At 51.6% G+C, this 21,344-nt stretch overlaps 1 pseudogene; it reads left to right on the top strand.

Moving 5' to 3' along the window:
• Positions 1 to 21,344, top strand: part of LOC130159856 (hydrocephalus-inducing protein-like) — a 100,064-nt pseudogene that overhangs the window by 16,449 nt on the left and 62,271 nt on the right.

Genomic DNA, 21,344 nt, shown 5'->3' with positions numbered 1-21,344 from the left:
ACGTACAAATGGACATAGTTAAAAAGGATGTCAGAAAAGAAGCTGTTAAAAAACCTCCAAACCTTATGTTTCCTGTTTTTTCAGGAGCAGTAGTGATTCACTAACAGGGTAGATCTAACAGGACAAGAATTATCCTAAAGAACAGCTCACAATTAATGGAGAGAAGGCCAGAGTTTAGCCTGCCAGCTTCATCTCTTGGCAGTGGCTTTCATGTGGCTATTAGTGTGTCAGGGACGTTTCCTTAGCATCTCTTATCTGTAGGCTGCAGGGAACAGCTTAGTGATGTGGACTGAAATTCAGAGTTCAGGTTAAGCATGGACCTTGCATCCCTCTGGGTCTTGGAGAACCAGGTCTACGTGAGGGATACCAAGCTCCCGCGACAGCAGTAACAAAGTTGTCCTGTGGGTACAGCGTGGGGTGGGAGGCAGGAGGTGCGGTGTCTGACTTGTGCTCTGTTTCTCAGTCCTGAGAATGAGTCCTGACCTTGGTGGGATCCTCTTCTTCTGATAATTTGAAGATGGGAAGATACCTTCTTTCTCGGGCATCCCCTGAAGTCATCCTCAGGAGTGTTATGCCCATCCCAGCTATCTGAGGGCAGGGGTATGCAGACAAGGGGATGGGATGGGAGGTGGTGCTGAAGTGTGGCCCTTAACCAGCAGCTTTTCTGTTCTGGCCATGTTTCGGGGGGGGGGGGGGGGGGGGGAGGGAAAAAAAAAAAAAAGTTGGGGGAATTTTTCTGTGCCTTTCCCCCAGCAGGCAGTGATGCTAGCCAAGCACCAGCAGAGCCCTGCCCAGTATAACCAGGCACAACCCCCAGTGCAGGTGCAGGGCCATGTAGAACAATCCAGTTCTGAGGCTGGCGGCGCCTTGGCTTTCCTCCTCCCTCCCAGGTGTCTCAGGTCCAGCACGTGAACATTGCAGGCCCAGTGCTTCCCCATTAGTCACTGCCAATGTTCTTGCTGTTGTCAGGGGAGCAGGTCAGGCCCCTAATTGCAGCAATATCTCCTTAATGAGCAGGAACTCCAGCAATGTCATCAGCTGTCACTACTTCCATGAATGAAGCTCAGCTCGTGCATGGCTCCAGATTTTCTCATTATTTTTGTGTGCTGCATTCCCTAATCACTGGGAAACTCTCTGGAAGGTGTTTTTGAGGTGACAAATTGACCACCAGCAAAGCACTAAAGCCAGTAACTTTTGCTTTCTAAGTGAGGCTGTACAGGAGTCACAAAGCCCAGCTGCTGTTGTGCAGGAGCATGTTGCACCTGACTTTTCCCTGAGCGTTAAAGAACTGAATTATGTGTCTGTCAGCCGAGAGCTGTTTACCTGGCCACAAATCATAATTGCTCGTGTTAAATCTAAAGTACACCAACACGTTTTCATAATTATTTCCAACACATTGCACAGAATTCCCCCAGCGGGCCAAGCAAACAGTTACCAAGCTTGGATTACAACCCGGAGCCCCAGATTGCATTGCTTGTGAATACACCGAAAAGCTCCTGTTAAACTTGCCTCGATACGCTCCTGCTGATGGTGCTTCATTTAGCCAGAGATCTAATTGTTCAGGTTGTAAATGGGTACTCCTTTTGTGTCTTGTTCCCTTGTTATTGTATCACTCTAATGTGCCTTTGCACTCATAGAGATTTTTCTTTGCTTAGAGCAGCTTTCACTGAAACACTGTTAAAATGTGCCCTTTCTTAGGCAAAACCAGGATGCTTTCAAGGTAAAAAAAAAAAAAAAAAAGAGTTGAATTCTGCAAATTAAACTCCAGTTATTCTCTGGTCTTCAAGAAGAAATTCTCTTCTCCCTGTCTGATTTCCAGGCTGCAATCTCACTGCCTTGACATTTGTATCTCTTGAGGTGTATAGGTGGCAGGAAAAGACGGATTCCTGAGGAAGTCTGTGTCAAGCTGTGCATGCAAATAACCCTCACCATCTCCGTGCTCTTCAAAAACCCTCCTCCGATCGTATTGCTAGCAGTCAGACTCTTGAGCCTTGCTGCAGAGAACTGGATGCAGGGTATGGGGGAGACGAGGTCGTTTTATAGCATAGGATGTTCTGAGGGCTGGAGCTCTTCAGGAGTTGAGTTGGTGGCTCAGTTTCTGATACTGTCTGTTCTCTTTTTCTTCTGCTGACTGTGGTTTGTTTGCTTCTTGCTTGCGCAGGTGAGCTGGAGTGAACGAGACAGCCACATAGTCCCCAAATGTCCCACAGTAATCCTGATGTGCCTCTCTGTGTTGCAGCCCTTTCTCTGTCGATCCCTCTGCTGGGACTCTTGGGATTGGTGATGCCGTGCAAGTAACAGTGGACTTCCACCCACAGAAGACGGGTGATTATTCCGGGTCCCTGACAGTACACTACGACACAGGTAAGTGCGGGACACTGCATGGTGCCCACGCTCTGCGTCCTTCAAAGCAGAAGACTGTTAAACTTGCTTTGCAGACTCTTCTAAACCCTTTTCTTTCTAAACCCTTTTCTTTCAAAACCTCTGCATGTTTTGGTGCTTCAAGTGAGCAGGTAAGGGGCAAAGGCTGAGTGTGCCCTTGTTCTGTGTGGCTGCGTGCTGGTCTCTCCCTGGGGGACGCTGGTGTCAGCCGGGAGCGTAAGTGTGTCTGTGTCCCCGGCTCCTCTCCAGGAGAGCAGCAGTAGGGGATGCTCAGCAAAGCGTGTAGAAGCAGGCAGTGCATGTGCTTTCTGCCTCGTGGGCCCTGGAGTTAGCATTTTTCTGTGCTAGAGGCTTTATTCTCATCTTTGTTTAATCACTTCTGATGGTTTTACCTTCCAAGCCTTTGTCCAGTTGCTTTGTGGGTTTGTAGCTATGAGCGTCTGTAGGCTCCCATGGCAGTACGTTCCAAAGGAAGGAATATTCCTTGGGAAAGTGCTGGTACTACACTTCTGTAATTTCTGACTAATACTATTTCAGGCCCTTGGGTTCCTGTTTTACGACAAATGGTGACAAATTTTTCCTCCTTCGGATTTTCCCAGGCCGTTTGTGCTCTTACAAACCTACCTATCTCTTGTGTGATTTCTAGGTTAAGGAATCCTGTTCAGTCTTCATATAGAAGCTGCTCTGTACTTTGGAGAAGGGCAGAAAGAATGATTACATTTCAAAGGCTTCAGCTTGGCTTTGAAGATCAAAACTATACCCATTATTTCGAGACCCACGTGGCCATGGGTTTAGACAGTGAGACCATGATAGTTTTCGTGGAGTTTATTTTGCAGTAGTTAGTTGTCTCGTAGAGCATGAGGTCATGTTTCCATGAACCGGAGTTGTGCATGCTCGAAGCACTGTGCATGTCTCCCAGTTCTTGGGTCCTGCTTCCTCTGCTTGCCAACGTATGCCGAGGATTCAGCGGAGGGGGAAGGCAAGCTTATAAAGCACGCCTGCCTCTGTAACGCTTCTGAACCTCGGTTATTTTTGTACGCTGAGTTGTCTGTTACAGAAAGCAGGCTGTCCAGTCACTGGAGACGTTGCTGTTTCTCGCAACATAACTCGTGTCTGGCCACGAATCCCTCCCACTCCTCCTCGGCTCCCTTAAGAGCAGAGAAGTCGAGGTTATACAGGCACGAAGGCTGAACTCTCCATGTGTGGAGATGAATGAATGGCTGCAGAGATCTGTTTGAAGGGTGAGTCGTTCTCCAACCTCCCTCCAAGAGAGGGGGGGCTCTTTTTGCCGGCACGACTGTGATACTGCCAGATTGTGTCTGGCTTAGGGTTTAAGGAGTCCATCCAGTAGGCAGCCAGCTCTCCCCTTGTGCTTTTGTGTGGCAGCCTTGGAAAGGCAGGTCCATCCCCTGGCTGCCTTGCTGTAACCCGTGCAGCGAGGGGAAGGCTCTGCCTCGGCAGAGGGATGCTCTCCAGGGATGGCCGGGTCGCTGCCCTTCTCAGCTGGGGCTGGCTCTGAGGCTTTAAACACGCTCCACAGAAGTGCCATTTCGATGGAGAATGTCTCGTGTTTGGGGTTTGCTTCTCACCTGGGAGGCCCTCACCTGCAACAGGCAGAGTAGGCTCGGTGCTCAAGTTTGTGCTTAGTTGACTCCTGGGAGTTGCTTGGTAGGAAGAATGAAGGTTTGGAAGCTCTGGCAGTGAGGGACGCTTTGGTGGGGGTCTCTTCTGGAGGGTGAAGTGCTGGCAGGTGCTCCAGCAAGACTCCAGGCGTTAATCGGCTGCTGTGCGCAGCCAGGGACTCTCTCCTCTTCAGCTCGGTCTGAGGCGGAAAGCAAAGGTGTGCTCGCTCGGGTTGTGGGACAGCTTGGGAATACTCGGTGTAGACTTGCACGCTCAGGCATAGGCACCAGCAGGCTCCAGGCAGAAGAAATGGGCTTGCAGGGCTGTGATGGGCAGGTTGGTGTGGGCCGTGCCCCACCGGTCTCATTCTGACATATCTTCACAGACCCACAGCAAGTGAGGGCACTGCTGCTCCAACACGGTGAAGTTCTCATCCGCGTCCCATCCTGCCGTGGGCTGTCACTTTGCCTGTTTCTCTTCACCTCCCTCTTCTGCCTGCATGCCCCAGGCATCTTGTCATGTTGGCAACAAGGGATCAGGAGAGACACAACCCTGGTGGCGTGCTTGCAGGAGACTCTGGGCGAGCCGTGACCGAGGTGGGGCCTCCTCAGAGTCACCTGAATGACTTTGGATGCAGAATTCCCTGTGACCCAGGTGGGATGGCAACCCAAAGGCCACCTGGGCACACTGAAAACGTCTCCCTGTAGATAGTGTTGCCTTGGGGATAAATGTCTACAAGCCCACCCAGAAATAAGGTGCTTAAGGTGGTGCCCAGGACATCCTCATGCTGTACACCTGCAGCTCTTGGGGTGCAATAAATATATTGATCTGTGGAACTGCTCACACAGCTAAAAGCTGTGACACTTCTGTTCCCTGTGGTTTCCTCCGTTCCTTGTACTCCCATCAGCAAGGGCGATGAGCAATGTCTGCCTTTTGCTTCGTTCTAGGTGAAGATACGCACACAAGCCTTCATGGAGCCGCTGAAGATGTCAACATCAGGCTGGACAGAAACTCCTTGGCAGTTGGGAAGACCTACATCACGCTGTCAAATCACAGATGTGTGGTCATCCACAACCGGAGTAAAATCATAGCCCACTTCCAGTGGAAGGCTTTTCTTACTCAAGAGGAGGAGGATCAGGAGAAGCTGAGGTTCGTTGGAAAGATTCCTTTCAGTAAGACACACTGCCCAGGAGTGAAACTACCATACGGCCTCAGAGGGATGTTGGTGCTTTTTTGGATGGTGTAGGAGAAATAAAGCATCCACCGCATCCGGGTCTGTGTCCATGGGCTTCAGGGTAATGGAGCTCGGTGCTTCCCATTCTGGTTCCATCCATGTTCCAGCTGATGTTTTGGGGAGGAAAGGTTGATTGCAATGACTGCATTTCCTCGGAGAGCAAATTCCCGTCTATGGGAGCCCTAAATCAGTGAGGCCAGGTCCCTGGGCTCGCAGGGGGTCTGTGAGGCTGAGGAAAGTGTCGGCCCTCCTTACCTGGGGCGGCGTTGAGCGGTAGCACCTAACAGCTGCAGGCAGCGTACCTGCTGTGATATTCACTGCAGTTTCTTCCCCTCCAGCTCTGGTAGGATGGCAACCTTCTTCAGCCTGCTTTTGCAGTAGTGCGCAGGGCAGGGTGCTTTGCTGGCCCCGAACGTTGAGGCCATCCGGCTGTAGGATGCTGAATTGCCTCGCGCTGTCCCGGCTTCCAGCACAGCGAGGTATCCCTGCCCCTTCTCCGGGGCTGGGGAGAGTTCGGAGGTGGAGGGTTCTGCGGGGAAGGCAGGGACAGGACTTGGAAGTGCCTTTGGGCGTCAGCACCTGTGTCTTCATGGTGCTGAGAGGTGGGGCAGGCTCTCCAAAGGGTGTCTCTGAAGCTTTGAAATTCCGTTTGGGGCAGGAAGGAAATGCTTCTAGCCCAGGGGGAGGCACTGGAAGTGACACTTCAAAGCTGGGGTGATGTAGGGGGGTCCTTGTGTGACTTTTCAGAGTTGGACGGCTGTAGGTGTATAGGAGTTAGTCTGAACCCAGAGCTGATCAGGAAACTGCCTTCAACTGGAGCACTTTTTAAGGGCTTCTGAGCAAATAAAGTTCAATGTAATTAGGTCAGAAAAGCCTTGAAGGCCAAAACTAGTTTTCCAGTGTTCTCTGTTTTTAATTACACAGTGCATGACTTTGGTGCAAGCGCAGTGTGCTAAAGGAAAAAATCTCATGACCTTGTCTTGGTACTTCCCTGCACCATTCTTTTCGCATCTCTCCCCAGCTGCCCGTCACAGATGGGACCCTGAGCGATCCTCTCTCCCCTCAGAAGCGACCAGCTTTCGCCACAGTTAACGTGTTTCCCCAATTTTTTTGCAGTGACGCTTGATCTCGTGCCAGCCTGTGTTCTTTACTGTGACCAGGGCGCTTTGTTCTTCCTTACTTGCAGTCTTAGGGGTGGTCATGGCTCCGAGGCCACTGTGCTGCTGTCGGAGCAGCTTTTGAGATCTTTTGAGAGCAGAGAGGACTTTGACAATGGGAGGAGGCAGTGCAGCAGCCTGTGCTTGGCTGTCACCCAGAAAGACCTGGCTCTCACAAGGTCTACCCAGGGGTTTGCTCTGTCTCCCTCCTGCAGGACTTTCTGGGATGTAGCGGTGGGATTCTTGTCCGTTGCTGAAGGCTGAGTTGAGGGTTGCTCATGTCGGTGGCTGGAAGCCCTCCTCATGCACAGCGCTGTAGGTCAGCCATGGAGAAACATTTCCCACGACACTCCACTGGGAGCGAGCCAAAGAAAGTATTTTTGGCACCGGTGACAGCATCTGCCCGAGGCTCTGTCTATGTGCCGCTAGTAACGTCCGTGACTGTGTTTCCTTGCTGATTGTATTGGAATTCAGCTGGGTGGTGACTGCTGTCCTGTTTATAGCGTGTTGCCTCGATTTTCTGTGTACGGAGCCTTCCCCTCATCCCCCTCGAGTAGTCACCTGCTGGTTCTTGGTGGCCGGGGGACTGGAGCGTGAAGGGGGCACAGCAACGTGCCAGCTGGGAAGCAAGTGCTCTGCAGCAGTGCTCCCTTCTCACCTCTCGGTTGTGAGCTTTCAATGCTGCAATGATCGCTGCTACAACTACCAAGTAAGGGAGAGGTGACCTGTGTCAAAGCTCTGTGGAGAAGGCCCAAAAGAGGAAAAAGGTGAAGTGGTTCAAGGCTGGATGTAAGGGTTTGGATTCAGAGGTGCTGGTGCTGACTTCTTTATTGGCTAATGCTGATGCCAAAACGGCACAGAGTAACAGCTCAGAGACTAATTTTGTCTTTAAGCAGCAAAGGTATTTATTTCGTGCAACACTGGGGAGCTACCGATTTGCACCGGACAAACTAGCTCCGAAGTTTTCGGTGAAAAGTCGGGTAATTTATACAGTTTTTGTGAGAGGTTACAACATCTTTACATACATATTCATTTGATTTTGACATCTAATCATTCTATTCATAATAGGTGGGATCTAGGTGGAGTAAACCTTTCAACTTTCTTTGTTCAATGATCTTCTGACTCATGGTTTTCCTTTAACATCCTCAGTGGAACCTTTCCTAATTATTCAGAGTACACGCCTTTACCTTTTCTAATCATTCAGAGCACATTCCTCTACTTTAACGTGGTCAGTGGGAGGGAATAGGCCCTGCCATCTCTCTCTTACCTCAACACAAAGAGAGCATCACCCAGAGCACAGTACCAAACACATCCTGACTAATCTTTTTAAGACCTTGCTCTGTTTCAATGCCAGGCAAAGCTCTCAGGGCCTCTGTCTTCATGCACCTAAACCCATTAATTTCACTGAAGTGATGCGATGCCCGAATGCATTAGCTTGCTTTGCAAGTGCTCTGGGATCCTCTGCTGGATGGCAGTGTAGGCAACGGAGCAGCCAGTTTGCTTATCCCTGCCGGTGCAAAGGGGAAGATAAACAAGTGATGCTGGTAACCTGCAGCTGAAGCCCGGCTGCTTCTCCGCTTCCCAGCGAAGCACTGCAGTGGGTGCTCCTTCATCTCCATCCGTCTCCCCCGAGCACCTCTACGGGCAACAAAGCCATCTGAGGGTGTTGGTGGGGTTGTCCATTAGTCGTGGCTGTAGCCTTGAGCCAGGAGGCTCCCCTGAGGGCTGCTAGCTTTCAAACCCCTCTTCTTAGCTTGTGAGTGTGGCGTAAAAGTACCTGCCGTGCCAGTGCAGGAGTGATAACCTGATCTGCTTGGGACCCCATGGCTTGGGGTCAGCCCCTTGCTGAGCTGCTGCTGCTCTTCCTCCCCCAGTGCGTTGCTGCTCCTGCACTTACATGACAGTCTCTGCAAATATGTTGTTTGTTAAATGATCTGCTTGGTTTGTGTCTCCCCATGGCTGCAGGCGCTGTCGCAGGCTGCAGAAGCAGGAGGAGAATGAGAGGAATTCTTTTCTCAAGCAGCGCGCGGTGGACCCCACGCTCCAAGAACGCCTTGCCCTTCTCTCCCGTGCCTTCCAGAACCAGAGGGCAAAGGTGCAGGAAGACTCTATGCTTTTCTCTGATGATATTTTTGCCATTGAGCCAGTGGTAAGTGGTAGCTGGGAACCTCCCTTCCTCCTCCTCCTCCTCCTCCTCCTCTTCCTCCTCCCTGAATGAGGTTGCTTGGCAGATCCCCACATCAGTGTCTTGATGTGCCGAGAGGGAAGACATGATGTTTGTAGTGAGGCTGGGAGAGATTGTTGCAAAAAGCATTTCTAAACTGCGAGCTCCGGGCAGGCGCTGAGAGCCTGCCTAAAGCTGAGCTCTGCTGCAAGGGCTGTAAATTAAGGGCACTTCCTAAGTGTCCTGACAGTGTTCCGAGGTATCGATGATTATATATAAGGGCACTCCTTACACGTAGCGTATGGGGATTAACCATGAGTATTAGTTCACATACTGAAGAATGAAAAGGTCCTCTATGGAAAGGAGGGCAAGTTCAGCCCAAGTTTAATTGCGGCAAGACCAATCCCTTCATATAATCTGGACTTAGACCGTGCCTGAATCTCCCTCCCAGCATCGTCTGTGACCTGCACGCAAGGCTGGCGGGTTTAAACAGACTTTTTTGAGTTCTGTTGCACGCTTAGAGAAAACTTTTTGCTTTTGTATTTATGCAAACAAAACCTCATGTCCTTCAATTAACTAGAGCCCTGATTCTGAGTATTTGTGTGGTCTGAGATGACGAGTGCCTGCTGTCTGAGCAGTGTAAAATCCCTTCTCATCTTGGAGCAAACCCTAGAATAATCTTAGCCTCTTCTTTCTTGTAAAATAGGTGAAACTATTGTTTTATTATTTATTTTTAAGGAAGGGGATCGTGTTCTCTTCTTGGTTGCTCCTATAGCCCGTACAAGGCTGAGAGCCCCCCATGTCAGCACAGCTGCAGTTTCACACCGCCGCAGCTGAGAGCAGCGTGATGTGACCAAGAGCCTGTGTCGGAGCAGCAGGGCTGTAGCAGGGAGTGGGAGCTGATCAGCTGAACATGAAGAGCATCCTGCAGTGTGTCAGCTGGTTTTGGAGCGTGTCCCAGGGCTCCTGCTGCGGTACAGCCGACTATACCTCCATAACGAGCTTAACCTGCTCTTGGGCTCCTGAAGTGCATTAGGGTGAGGTCCAGCAGCCTGGCTGCCCACTGAGTCCTGGTGCTCCCTGTAGCGCTGTACGGACCCAGAGTGTAGCCTGGCCTCACGCCTTGAGTGGAAACCTTTCCTAAATGGCTGTGTTGATGTTATAGTTTGCTCTAGGACTGAGCGTAAGTGGGCTGCTGCAGGAGCCTCTCCCCTTCTGTCCTGTCCAGCATTATCAATCTTGTGATTCCCATTAATTCCATGATCTATGGAACAATGAGTTTCACATTCAGAGTTTTGCTCGTGTCTGTCTTCCCCCCCGGCATATGGGTGTCTTCACATCAAATGTTAGTATTTTTTCCTCTTTATCAAGTGTAAAATCTAAGAATGCACTGCCGCCGACTTCCACAACCTTCTCCCCGGTGACAGCCCCGTAACTTTTAGCTTGGGCAGGCCCCTTCTGGCAGCGCCGTGTAAATCTGCTGGAGGGGCCCCACCAGAGCCTGGACCTTGCTGCCTTGGACCTTCTGGCCAAAAGCGGCTGCTGCTCTTCCCACCTATCACCCTGGGAGCACCCTATAAAAAGAATCAAACCCTTGGAAGAAGCGGCTGGAGGTTCCCAGAGGTTAGGAGGCCGCTGGAGGGACGATAGCCTTGGAAAGGCTCTCTGGGCAGGGTGGCTTTGCAGGGTTTGTGCAGCAGCTTTGCTGTGTAAGCGGGCCGGTAGCTGCCAGGTGTTGCTCTCTGTGGAAGCTGCAGCGGGTTATTTCAGCCTGTATGGGGTTAACTTGTGGATGAAAATAATAACAAAAAAGGAGGCAGTGATTTTGGAATTAGCATGTGACCATGAACATTCCGAGCAGCCATCCAAGCCTGTGGGAGACAAGCTGTTGTGTAAGTCTGGCTTTCTGAGCGTGTCTCCGATTTGATTTATCGGAGATGTCGGCTGTATTTCTGTCACAGATGTGCTGGCCTTGGAGTTCATCGAATCCCAAAGTCAGCTAAACTCACTCAGCTGGAAAAGCGCGCTGTTGTTAGCAGATACGTATTCACCAGGCCAACGGTTCTTTTTAATTTTCTTCCTTTCCCGCTTAGCTTCGTTTTTGCTTATGAATTGTGTTACACTTGCTTCCATTAACGGGAGATGTATTGCCTCTGTCAGCCTCTGAGTAATAACCAAACTGCCCCGAAGCGTCCACAGGGCCAATATATCTGATGGCGGCACATAAAATAGACCAGTGAGTACCACTGGCTTGTGATCCAGCAGAGACGAGCAGCAAAAGAGTATTTTGCTAGATAGTTGACCTGAAAGACTGATACTGCTGCCTTAGGCTGCCAGAAGCTTGTTTTCTGGCCTCAGTGGAAGGAGAGATTTGGTTTGAAGGCTCAGGATGCGCTCTCCTTCCCCGCTTGGTGCCCCTCTAAGATGAAGACCTCAAGCATCGTCACTACTCTCAGCATTTCATTAACGTCCTTCCTCAGCACAGCAGCAGCGATGGTTTGTGTGGCGGGTGGTGCTGGTAAGCCTGGCAAGGCACAGTTTGTCGCGCAGGAGCTGAGCGAGGGCTGTCAGCAGCTCTCTGGGCAGAGGGCCCCAGCAGCTGGAGGATCTAAGGGCACCACTGGGCAGCTCAGCCCACGCAGTGCCCTTTAAGGAGGAGCGCAGAACGCCGGTGAGCCGGGGTGTGTGTTCAGCTACAGCTGTCAGGCTGGAAGCAAATGCAAGCAGCTGCCTAATGCACGCCCCCCCCCCCCCCCACCCCCCCAGGGACTGCCGGCCCAGGGTGAGACCACTGAATTCAGTCTGTTAAACATACAGCGAGCAGCTGGGTGAGGAGCGCTGGTGAGTTATTAGACTCTAATTAGCCAAGCCAGGGAAATCCGTCATCTGAGTGTTTCTTCTCAGTGGCTCGGCTTAGGCAAGCTCCAGGTGTCGTAGCAGGGCTTATGTTGTTCGGAGCAGCACCCCAAAGGCTTTTATTCCTGTAAATTCAAGATTACTCTCTGGACGCTTTTGAGTCTGTGCAGCATCCCAGCAGGACCCGAGGGATCTGCTGTCTCGTACGCTGACTGTGGGTTGCAGGCTGGTGTCCCCAGTTTGCTTCCTCAAGCGAGTGTGTTATCATCTAGTAATGCTTCATCTTCCTCCAGTTGCTTGCTGGGTAGAAACACAAAGTCCGTTTGATCTGGCAAAGTGTTTTCTCTAGGTTTTGAGAAAAATCCAGGTGACTTTATTGTTTCTTCTGTGTTCTTACGCTTGGTTTGTTGGAGTTGGAAACGGTTCTCTCTACCTGTTCTTCCCTCTGAGCAGGCTGTGCATTAGGGAATCATTGTAGCTGCAGCCCAGTAACTCAGCATGTCATAGCTCTTTAATTTTTGTGGGGGCTGGCCTCTGAGCTCTATGTGCTAAGTTGATGGGAAGTATTATAGTTGTTTAATATTTATGCTGTGGCAGTGCTGGAGGCTCCACTCAGTTCAAGATTCCCCTGGACAAAGCACGGAGAATACCCAGCAGCAAGCAGAATCAAGCTTTGTGCATAGAAAAATAACTGTTCTTTTTGTGGTCTTCCCAATTTTTTTCATTGCTTTAAAATATTATTACGGTTGTCAGAGATGCATATATTTATGCCAACAAATGGATGAAGAAGCATTTGTAGTGCTGGGGACTGAGGGGAATATCAGTGGTGCCTTTGTTGAAACCGGTCGCAAGAAGCAAGAGCCTTTAGAAGCCAGGGATGTCTCTGAAAACACATGACGAGGCTCCCTGGGACTGAGCACCAGTGCCAGGACTCTGAGAGAGGGGGAGAGAATGAAGACCCTGAGGAAGCAGCGGTTGCGCACACACTGGTACCATGGGCCGGAGTTAAATCCCGGAGCAAGAGCCTGGCAAGGTAAAGAGCTTGCTGGTTGCAGTAGGTGTGGAGCTGTAAGCAAATGCCATCTTTTCTTGTTTGAGCCTGTGTTCAGGGAAACAGGGATGTACGCACCTTGCAGAGAGGACTGGGCTGCATGTGACTCTCAGCTCCCTTCTCAGGTCATCCATCAGCTGGAAGAGCCTGCGAGCTGGCTCAGTGCTGGCGGCACAGGGCAGGAGGAGCCTGGTCTTCACTGCTCCCCAGGAGGGCTTGTTCTGCTTGGTGCCGAGTGCCCTGACTCACCAGAATCCATTAAAGAGTTAAATGCACGTACAGGTTGAGGGTATAAGAGGCAGCACGTTTGTAACGAAGAGTGGAAAAATCCCTTTGACTTGCTGACTCTCTTCTGATCTGGGTAAAACATTCCCATGGCCATAGGGAGACAGGGATGCAAGGGAAGGGTTGGAGGAAAAGGTGCCTTGTGCTTAGATCAGCTGGTACTTCTGAAGAAATGCTTGATTTGCTGAAGCCAGCCAGTTGGGTTCCTTTATTAGAACCCTAATTAAGAAAAAAAAAAAAAGCCTTTACCAGGTGCTAGTAAAGGTAAGGGACTGACATTTTTTGCAGCTGCTTCCAAAGTCTTACAAACCTGGATAAGTGCTGTTTGCTTCTTGCTCTTCATTGGTGCTCTAAATAAAGGCTTACAGGGCTGTGGTTGAAAACAAGAAATGTAGTGTTTGAGGATAAATGGTTTGTTGTCTGCTTCTGTTTTAGGAGGGAGATGTCTGGCCAAATTCTTCAATTGAAATTAAGGTGATCTTCAAACCCCGAGAAGCCCGAGTCTATCAACAAACAGCCTACTGCGACATCTCAGGTACGGCTCCTTTCTCCTCCTCCTGCCACCCACCGCAAAGGCAGGGCACAAATACTCTTCCAGCCCCCTTGGTCCCCGTGGACTTGCTAGGAAGGGCCGGTGGTCAGCAGGGCAGCGCCGGCACCTTCCTGCTGTCCCTGTGGCTTCCAGCTGGTCTGTGCAGAGCCAGGGCTTAGGATGCCTGGCTCTGACCACTGATGGCTCTAGAGCAGCCAAAGCAGCGAGGGGATAAGCCTTCCTACCAGGCATTTGCTCTGCTGCAAGGTGTTTGTAAAGGCCAGAGAGCTACACCGCAGAAGAGCTTTGGTGGACGAGCACTGAGCCCCTGTAGACCTGCAAGATGAGCCTTGGATCCATGGATGCACTGTCAGGCTCCTGAGGCGGTAGGAGCTGAGTGAAACGTGCCCCCTGCCGCTGGGTCACCTCCCGCTCTCCAGGCGCTGCCAGACCGTAGGTGGCTGAGCCCCGCTGAGCGCAGGGTGTCTGTGAAAGTACCAGGCGTGTGCCGCTCTCCCTGCGTGGGACCAGTCACCTCGTGGCTCGAAGTCCGTGCTGCATCTGCGTAGTGTTGTACAGGGCTCGCTGCCCTCAGCAGGGTGAGCTCCCTGCCCAGGAAGCACAGTGCGAGCAGTCTGCTAGACAAGCTTTATGCTCCTCCTGGCTGACAGAAGTGCTGTCACGGCTTTTGCTGGGAGCAGTTATCACTGACCCACCGCGTTACGCTGCCTTTGCCCTTACAGAGGTGTGACGGCTTTGCTGTGCTGGCACGGGGCAGGGAATGCTTGCAGCAAGCTCCGTGGTTCAGGTTACCTTGTCCTTCCTCTCCGTCTGTGTGGTGCTGCTTGAGGTGGTTTTCAAGAGCGGGAGGTCCCTGTCAGATTTCCATCCAGGGAAATGATTTTCCCCATCTAAGAGGAAGGAGGTGCGAGGCCAGTGGTCCCCAGCAGCCAGGCTCCCGTTCTGGAGGGTGCTGAGATCACTAACCCAGCTGCTTTGATCCCGTCCTTACTGCTCCAAGCTGACGGATGCAAAGGCCATGAAACAGCTTTTTATTGATACGGTAACTGCGCAGGGTTCAGCAGGCTGCTGGGGTGCGGCTGTCAGCCGGCTGCTGGGCCTTGCTTGGGCTCTTCCTTCTCAGCTCCTGTGCGGTCATCTCTGATGGCAGCGATACAGACAGCAGGTTTTTATCTTTGGTTCTGTTTTGTGAGCTTTGTGCCTTCACTGAACGGATTTCAAAGCTTGTCTAAGTGCATGGGAAGGAATTCCGAAATTGTCTTTTATGCGCAGCATATCTTCTTCAGGGTGCAAAGTGATTGCTAAGTTATAAAGCAGCCCGAGGGCTCAGTTAGAAATGAGAAGCCAGCCCCGAAGTATATCTCCTGAGGGAAGAGAGGGGTCCTGTATCTTCTCGCGGAGCACCTAGTGCTGGTGCCACCCAGCCCGGAGTCAGGGACTGGCTCCGAGGCTGCCTGGAAAATCCAGGCGAACCGAAGGAATTCTGTACTGACATGGCAATCTCTCCCCAGGCCGTGAGACCAGGCTGCCCCTGCGCATCAAAGGGAGCGGCATAGGGCCCCAGCTGCGCTTCAGCTTTGACCAGCTGGACATCGGGAAGGTTTTTGTTGGATCAGCCCAGAGCTATGAGGTGAGCAGTGGGGTTTTCTGGGGTTGGGGTGGATCCTGATGGCTCCTGGGGCAGCGGTGAGCTTTGTGGGCCTGCGGGATTTCTGGCAATGCCGGCAGTTGTGAGCACGGAATATTTGACGTGAGTGAAATGTGGGAGGTTTTGCAGAATCTGGATAGTTTTGATGGGGTCTGAAGGGTGTGTCTGTTGTTCCCAAAGCCCCGATCCCTGCTTTTTGGCAACCTCCCTTTGAGACCAGCTGGGAGGCTTCATGCAGAAAAACCAGCCCTTGACACATGAAAGCAACACCGGGTCAAAAAGGTCAGGATCCAGAGGCTTTTGTTTCAGCCCTAGAATCACTGCACCCTGGTACCCTGGCGGTTAAAAAGCAGCTGGAACAAACGTGTTGTGTTCCAACTCGAGTCCGTTGCAAACACCTTTCAGTGAAGCGCATCCTCCTGGCTCCTGGCGCCGGAGGGAAGCCGGCCAGCCTCCCCGCACAGAGCTGCCCGCGCAGGCACCGGGAGCGCTTTCCCTGCTGACCAGCCTCCTGCCACCCTTCAGACCTGGTGCACCTCTGGCTCTGTGAACAGAGCAGAGCAGTTCTGGAAATGAAGCAGAGGAGCTTTCTACATGTTTCCCTCCCCCCACCCATGATGGCAAGTTTTCTGTCAAAAAAAACAAACCACCAAAACCCACACAAAGAAAAAAAACAACCCAAAAAAACCAAAACCCCCCCAAAAAACAAACCCCCAAAACCCCAAAAATCTAACCCCCCCAAAAAAATACAGCAACTGAAAGAGGTAGAAAATGAGGCAATACGTCGTGCCAGATGCTTTCAAAAGCTTGACTGTGGCAGGGAAGGACATGTTAAGGGGTTTTCTTACCAAAATCTTGTGCGCTCTATGCATTTTTAATGCTGATACTTTATGGAGTCTATTTATATAAATTATTTTTTTTCATTACTTGAGAAAATGTGAATGAGTAGATGATACTGTAGGTGCTGTATTGAGCAGCCAGACTGGAGGTGAACCTCAGCGCAGGATCCCTAAGTGCAATTTGTAACTAAGGTGTAAAACACATGAGTAGTTTTCCAGTTACCAGTGCAGAGTTGGAATAGGTGAATGTTTTCAACAGCAGCTGCAAAACTGGAAAATAAGGGCTGTATGTCTGCTTCTGTCTCAGTTTTTCTGACAGGTTTTGGGGGGACAGAAATTAGGGAAAAAACCTCCAGAGCAGGTAGTTGGGAGCGCAGAAATGGCAGGATGTCACCTGCAGCCATCGGAAACTGTAGAGCTTTGCTTTTGGGTAGGTCTGGTGACCAACAGCGTGCTGGTACTCACAGGCAGGTGTGGGCGCTCCTTGCTGAACGTGAAGAGAGCTGAATCTCACCAAGCGCCGCAGGATTGCGTCGCTTGTTGGAACAGTAAATAATGGTAAATTGGCAGATGATGGCTGTGAATATTTGTGAAAGAGAAATTCTTTAGACTAGGAGGAGCTGCTATGCACCTCACTCTCGCCCTTTCTTGACGTGTCTGGTTGAGCAAAGACAGAGAGACTCTCGGATGAAAGAAAAGAATAAAATGAGCCTCACTGACGTACCCTAGCAGAGTCGGGGAGTGCTGCTGAAGCTGGTTATAGGGCTGTCCCGAGGTATTTTCCACATCAGATGAGCTTGTTGGCGGCAATGGGAGCTGAATGTGTTTGCCCTTGGCGGGACTGGGCTCGTCTGGAGCAGAAGCAGTTAGGTGGCGATGCGCTAGTAATGCTGTGACCGCCCTTTGCTGCTCTTTGGGGCAGGTCTGCATCGCCTTGGTGATGCAAGTCCAAGCGGACTGCTCTGTGTCAGTGGAATAAGCCCAGGGTGACTCAGTTTCTGTGAAGTTATCGCTGTTCTGCATGCAAAAGCCCAAAGGCAGAACCTGTCCCGTTGTGTGTTCTTTAGCTTCAGCCAAGCAGCAACACGTGGCATCTTCTGCCTTTTATAGATGTCTAATTAGAGAAGAAATCAGCCTTCTGTAAGGAAGGAAGATTCCTCATGTATTTCCATTTTGATTTCTTGCTGCTGCAGGCGATCCTGTTTAACAAAGGAGTCATCGATGCCCCCTTCAGCTTGGTCCCTCCAGGGACGGCTCTGGGCTCCTGCTTCTCCTTCCACCCCCAGGAGGGCATCATTTCACCAGATGGCCTCCAAGTCCTCCGGATCTCCTTCAGTTCCACCATCCTGGGGCCATTCACAGAAGAATTCCGGTTCAGTGTGGGTGGGTCCCCTGAGCCTGTGACCTTGACTGTCAGGTGAGGAGGGTTCTAGGAGCCTGGTGGGCACATCTGTAGCCATCTCTGGGTAATCATCTCCCACCTACCTCATTTGGTGATGGAGCAGAGAAAAAAGGGTGTCGTCTAATGTCTTAGTCGAGCACGAGGGTGACGGGTTGGTTTGAAACCCACTGTGGTGCTGAGACCAGCTTTTCCCTGTCCCGGTGGTAACAAAAGCTGAATGCTTTGCAGTTCTTTTTAACCAAGCCAGTTCCTCCTCTGCCTTTGTCCTTACAGGGGCTGTGTCATTGGACCAACTCTCCATTTCAATGTACCTTCCCTCCACTTCGGTGATGTCTCCTTTGGTGAGTGTGCCCTGGGCTTGGACTGCAGGTTGGGAGGTCTGTGCCTTACTGAAATGAAGCACTTGAAGAGCGTCTGTCGCTTGTGTTCCTCCACAGCAGCCTTCAGGGTGTTAAAAGCAGGGCTGCCGCTTGCTCAGGTGGTGTTTTACTGTCGTGAGAGCAAATAGGGCCAAAGGAATAGCAAGCCAGTATTTTTCTGGTGCCCTCAGAGCCTGCTCAGCCCCAGCCTCCCATACCTTGGCGACAGAATGATGGTGAAAGCCTTTGTCCCAGAAGGGCCCAGGGGTTGGGGCTGCAGGAGAAGGGCGTTGGAGCCACACGCTAGCCTGTGGTTGCTCAGGGCGAACGCTCCTGCTGCAAGGCGAGGACACCACTTACCCACTTGACCTTTAGTGTGAGATGTTGATTTGTGCCGTGAGGGCTCCTGGTTATCTAAGCCCAGGCAGTAGCTCTGTGTTGGGCACTGATGTCCCCAGAGATGTGGGCTCCTTCTCCTTCCCCAGCTGAAGCGCTGACGGAGCGGGTGGCTGAGCCCCAGTGTCTCCATTGAAATGCAGATTCTGATTCTCCATCTCGAGTCTCACAAAAGGCTTTTTACTGAGATGATCTAAAGTTTAAATGTGAAATCAATTGCGGATTGATTGAAGGGCCGTTATCATTCTGCACCCTGGATGCCTCTGTGTTTTCATGATGTTTGTGGGCTTTTTAAAGTAAACTCATTACCTTCCCCGAGCCGCTTCCCCCTCTCCCTGCATCACCGCTCTGCCACTGCTGTGTTTCCTTTTGAATAAATAAACCCACAAGAAATGCACCAGGCAGGAATACGGTTGTGTAATAGGAGATTCATCCTACTTAATCTGATTTCGTTAACAAGGCCTTTTCAGCTGAAGGCAGCTATTGTATTTTTGCTTCTTGTAACTGTGCTGCTGACTGTTGTCTGCCTCTGGCGACTTCGGTCCCATTTGGGGCTGTGCAGTCTGTGTGTGTCCTTTCTGTGCCCCCCCCACCCCCCGGCCGGAGTAATTGCTGGCGGTGGGCAATGCTCACTGCTGATGGGCACGGAGAAACATCTGCTGTGCCTGCAGGTGGTTTTCCTCCCTGTCTGCATGCAAATAGCGCTTGGTAAGCAGGGCATGGGAGGTGTCTCCTTCTGGCAGAGCTGGTGTCCGCTCCAGAGCAAGCTGCGGGCTGGTGTCCTGCCTCTGCAGCACATCCCCTGCCACCCAGTGTGGTTGTATCACTGGTTTTCCATTAGGGAAAGCAAGTGTCAGAGCTAAAGTGATGTCAGGTGTTGCGGGCAGTAATCAAAGGCAGCGAGGATGTGATGTCCCCATTTGTTAGGTAAGGCGAGACACGTTCCTGCTCGTTTCTAAGGAAGCGTCAGGTTTCCTGCAGTGGGGTGGGCTGAGTTGTCCTGTGCTCAGTCGTCCTGTGCTCAGTCTGGTTGCCCCGAAACGGGAGCTGCCTTAGGGATCCTGCCTAGGGAAGCTGCATCAGAGTGCTGTGCATCATGTTGTAGTGCCCAGTTTCGTCCTTCCTTGTTATTGAAGAGAAGCTACAGCAAGGAAAATCTGCTACTTTCATATATTGAAAACCAGGGGAATGTTCATGGAGTTAATGGGGAATTTTACAGGCTGAATTTTCAGGATAAATGGTCTGTCTGGATGCACGCTCGTCAGTGAGAAAGAGTTGGGGCTGGTTTGGGGGCAGGTGAGAGGGCTCCTCACAGTTAGAGGGAGACTTCTGCTCTTCAGCACCAACACCGCTGCCCATTGCCAAGGAAGCAAGCTCGGCCGTCGAGAGAAAAGGCAACTTCAGTCACAACTCGCTCCTCCCCGAGCTTCTCAGTTACCTGCCGTGCACATTGACAAGAGCTCAACTCCAAGCAGGGTTTTATCCTAACAGGAGAGTCGCAGCAGGAATCGCAGCGTAACTGGGGACTTAACTGGTATTTGTCTCACCTTTCCAGGCTTTCCTCACACCCTGTCGTGTCGCCTCACTAACACCTCCTTGGTGCCTGTGACTTTCAACCTTCGCATTCCTGGCGATGGCTCAGGACAGCGCAGCATCACCAGTTTTACTCAGATTTCAGACAACGCTTGCCTGTCCTGGAGGAAGGGAGCCCAACATCACGTCGAGCCAATGGAATTTACCATAATGCCTTGCAAAGGCACCATCCGCTCCCAAGGAGCCCTGGATATCCAGGTATGGGATGAGCCCGGCCATACGTGCTTCAACAGGTGGAGCTGCAGCGCTGCTGGCTTTGGGCATAACCGAGTAAGAGATGGGCTTTTGTTAGCTGGGGGACTCTGGGATGGAGCAGCGTTTTGTTTCCAGAGTCGTAAGCCAAGGATCACGTATCGTGTGGTCAAGCACAGAAGCCGTGCGTGTGTTTCTGAGCTGCTTAGAGCGATTTGTTTGATTTGAAGGGGGCCGAGGAAGGGTGAGGACGGAAGGTGGCTGTTGAAAAGAGAGATGCCATTGCCTAAAGCAGTTTGCTTTTCTTCCCGGTCTTATTTTTCCTCTCCTGTTGAGCAGGATGAGTTGCATTCACTGCAGCGGGGGCTGAGAAAGCTCCAGCAGCCATGAACAAACTGCACAGCTTTTGCTGGGCCACGTTTTGCCCTCAGCTTCCCAGTGTAAAGCTGAACTCGTTCTGGGAAAGTCAACAGATCTCCCCTGGGTTCCCGCTATTGTAGTTGAGATGAAAAATTGGTCCCTTAATACAGTGGTGAGTAGACCATGAGTTGTGCTTTGATTTAGCTTACACGTGCCCTGGTGTGCAAGGTGTATTTCACAGGTGGGGTTTGTCAGCAGAGTTTTGTTACTGGGAAAGGCAGTGGTCCACACGTGGAGCAGCAGCAGAAGCAAGGCAAAACACTCCCTTTCCTTAGCGTGGAAGGAGAAGGGCAGGACACCACACGTGCGTGGCTGATGGCTTCTGGGAGTGCTGAAGTATTTGACGCCGCTCTTCTCCTCTACCAGGTCACCCTGTGTTCCAACACGGTGAGGCAATACGAGCTGGCGCTGGTGCTGGACGTGGATGGTGTTGGCCAGGAGGTGTTGGCGCTGCCTCTCACAGCCAGGTACCGGCGCTTTCCTTGCAGCTGGCCACCTTTCCCCGCGTAGCCAGGCCCAGCACGCTGCCTGGCGTGTGGTGTGCTGGCTGCCGCCCCAAAGGAGAAATGGTGCTTCATGAGCTGGTTCTGCCCAGCTCGCTGTGAGCACAGCCGTGCTTTGCCAGCGGCCCTGTTGAGAAGCACCTGTGCTCCGTGCTCAGGGCCATGCCTTTCTTGTTCTGTTTTGAAGGCAACAGTGCTTATATTCCTTGTTGGCCTGTCGTCTGGGACTTGAGGAGTAACGAATCTGCAAAGGGCTGCCCCTGCTTCTCCCTGCAAGCGGTGGGCTTGTGTTGGGTTGGCCCAAAATGCAGCATTTGTTTGGAAGGCGGCGAGCAGCCTGCTGAAAGCTGGGGTCTGGCTCAGTTAATGAAGGCGTGTGCAAATGGGAAAGGGGCTTACGGCAGGACTGGTGGGGGGAAACTAAAGGGGAAACTCGTCCTTGGTGTGGCAGGTGAGCTCAGCTCTCTCTGGTTCTCTTGAGCATGAACGTTCCCAGACTTAAGCCAAAAGCTGCTCTTGCTGCAGCCACGCTCAATGGCGTTGCGCCGCAGCGGGTGCCAGTTTAATGACGAGAGGGACGCAGTTCGCTGGTGCTGTTCCCTCTCCCAGGCAGTCAGCCAGGCGGTGCCTGGGCTGCAATTTTGTAAAACGAGTGGGAATGGGAAAAGTCAGTGTGTGGGCTGGTGT

This window comes from Falco biarmicus, chromosome 16 (genome assembly GCF_023638135.1).
Source record: "Falco biarmicus isolate bFalBia1 chromosome 16, bFalBia1.pri, whole genome shotgun sequence".
In the NCBI taxonomy this organism is placed as follows: domain Eukaryota; kingdom Metazoa; phylum Chordata; class Aves; order Falconiformes; family Falconidae; genus Falco; species Falco biarmicus.
The sequence above is the reverse complement of the archived record's forward strand: the minus strand, read 5'-3'. Positions and strand labels throughout refer to the sequence as shown.